Below are 2,748 nucleotides of genomic sequence, written 5' to 3' on the forward strand. Positions count from 1 at the left end.
TCGGGTGGCCGAGGCCACGCAGGAGGTGAAAGACCTGCTGCGTCTCGCCCACTGGCTGGCCAAGGTCCCGCAGCTGGTCCGCATACATCTTCAGCTTGGTGCAGTACTGCATGATGTTCATGTCGCCTTGCACCAGGGCGTGGTACTCGGCGTCGACGTAGACCGCACGGGCAAGTTGGTTGTCCTTGAAGATGCCGTCGATCGCCGTCCACACGGTGAGCGCCGTGTCCTCGTGCTGCATCACGACGTCCAGGAGATCAGGAGAGACGGTGGTGTTGAGCCAGTGGGCGACGGCGTGGTCGGCCATCAGCCACTCAGGATCATCCAGGCATGGAACCGCCGCGGCATCGACGTGGTCGCAGAGCCCAAACATGCCAATCGCCGTGTCGAAGTGGCGTCGCCACTGGGCATAGTTGCCAGCGAGCAGGTCGAGGGTGACTGGGATATGGCGGCGGATGTCGATCGTCTGGAGGACGGTGGAAGAAAGCGGGGACACACCGAGCGGAGCGGGCGCAGACGCGGCAGGCGCAGCAGGCAGGATGGCCGGTGGAGGTGATGCGGTGCCCAGAGGGGCGCCGGGAGTGTCAGCAGGGGGGGAGGGAGGCGGGCTGGAGGTGCCCATGGCAGCGGAAGCAGGATTGGCGACCGGAGCAAAAGGGTTGTGCCAGTCGTCCGTATCTGATACCATGAAGGAGGGAGGAATATGGGATTCAACACACACATCGATTAGCTCTGCGGCTGAGACTATATGCAGGTTACAGAGATGATCGTGTGCCACTACCAGGCAGGATCGTGGGCAGACTGCGTGCCCACTACTCACGTACATGCACTGACTAGATTACAGTGCGCGTATACAGGCTACTCTACGGGCTACACTACGTATACTCTAACACTGCAGCACCCCAACACATCGACAAGGGAGGTATGAATCTGATCCGGATCCCCTTCTTGTGTTGGTTTTCTACATCTCGATCTGCTGCTGGGAGAGGAGGGAGGGAGATCCCGGCGGGTTTCATGATCGAGTGCCTGATCTGTCCGTTCTTGCAGGTTGGCGAAGATTGGACGGGGATGGACGAGCTAGACATGGATGGCGTCAACGTGGCCAAGCCCGAGTTGGCGTACCCTACTGTACGCGGAGCACACCTTCGAGCCCCATGCCTGGGTTATTATCCTATTTAACTTGCCACTTCTTGGATTATTAATTAGAGGGACAAGATCAATGAAGTTTGTAGTATACTTTGATTTTGTTTTACTGCTCGAGAAAGAACGAGCTTTTTCTTATAGGGGCGTTCACCTGGACCGAACAGAGTCTTCTTTTTTGCATCTTGAAGTACACATATCGTTTGATTTGATAGAATATCAGTCTAATTTGTTGAGATTCTGAGTCTATAATCTATAGACGGTTGGAATTACGATCAGTTAATCGCTCCCCTCGGTTTTGTACATTATTCTCACATAGAAAATACTGTTTGTTCCTCTCTTTTTTCAAGTTCACACATTGTTGCAGATTGTTGCTGGTAGCTTCACTAGCCGAACAAAGTCGCTGACATATTTGAGTTCTAGGTCACCGACTCAATTTATAGTTATTTGATCGCTAATTTCTTGCTCTAGTTTTCTTTTTATGTGCTTAGTTTTCTTTTTGTGTGCTTAGTTATCTTTTTGGTTGTTCAGTGTGTTTGGGGTGTTGCATATGATGAAATCATTCACTACTGGTTTCGATTTTGATGTTTTATCTCCTAGAATCTCAGAAGTGCATTTAGTTGGAAACATGCTGGTAGCATTGAGTTAGTTTGCTGCTTGGATATCATACCATACTATCTCTAATATTCATGTGTATGATTTATCCAGGGTCGTATTCTAAATAATAGTGCAAGGTACTTTGAGTAAATGGTCTGCAAATCAGTGCATCTGGAGTGCTAGGATGTGTGGGGACAAAAAGGTATGGCAACGAGCTCAGAATCTGTCATGGTTGCCTTGTTTGGATAATTCATATGTACTTGTTCCCTCTAATTTGTTGTTAAGTTCTGAATCATGGATCAGTTCAAACTAGCATCAGTACTCATTCATGTCTAGACTTTAGCTGTCATTTGTGCATTTCCTACAATAAAGTCATGTAGATAGGTGCTGGATGATGTAAGTCTCACATCTTGTGGCATATTTGTTATGCTAGATCACATAATGGCGTCATCATTGAACTATTTGATTTGTCAGTTTCTTCTTTTGTTCTTACAGAACTACTTTTGAAAATTTTCACAGATGCCATTGCATAGGCCCGTTGGCAGAGAAATCAAAGGTTGGGAATACCACGGTATCATCCTATTTTCCTATTTGATCATTGTTATTGCACCTATTACAATGCAGATGTTTTACATTGTATTGCATATATTAGAAGGTGTAGTCTATACCTTTTTGCTTGAGTATTATGAACATGCGTGTAATCTCTGAAGTTTACCTATGTATTGCCCTCCAATAATTTTTTTAACTCAATGGAAGTGTTTGTTCTCGGTGATGCCTACCCTTGGTGGGATATTATTCTCATGTAAACATATAATATTTGTGGTTATGCACACCTTCATAGGAAGGCTCTCATATCCCCATTTGTGGTTTCAGCTTTACCAGGCGTTGTCGGCAATGATTGATGAGATAATTGGTTTAGCTGCTTTCGGAAGAGGCGACGGGAATCATAAAAACCACGATGGCTATGGAGATTCAACATATAGAAAGATGGAAGAGGTTCCCACTCTCTCT

General features: G+C 46.9%; 1 long non-coding RNA gene across 2 annotated transcripts in view; it reads left to right on the plus strand.

Moving 5' to 3' along the window:
* Positions 1 to 1,848: 1,848 nt before the first annotated feature.
* The window catches only part of LOC119351916, a 1,744-nt gene continuing 844 nt past the window's right edge, over positions 1,849 to 2,748 (plus strand). For both annotated transcript variants that reach the window (XR_005170089.1, XR_005170090.1), the window contains exons 1-3: positions 1,849 to 1,939; positions 2,257 to 2,308; positions 2,611 to 2,733. This is a non-coding gene — a long non-coding RNA (uncharacterized LOC119351916). The remainder of the gene's footprint in view (positions 1,940 to 2,256; positions 2,309 to 2,610; positions 2,734 to 2,748) is intronic.

This window comes from Triticum dicoccoides, chromosome 2A (assembly GCF_002162155.2).
Source record: "Triticum dicoccoides isolate Atlit2015 ecotype Zavitan chromosome 2A, WEW_v2.0, whole genome shotgun sequence".
Lineage (NCBI taxonomy): Eukaryota > Viridiplantae > Streptophyta > Magnoliopsida > Poales > Poaceae > Triticum > Triticum dicoccoides.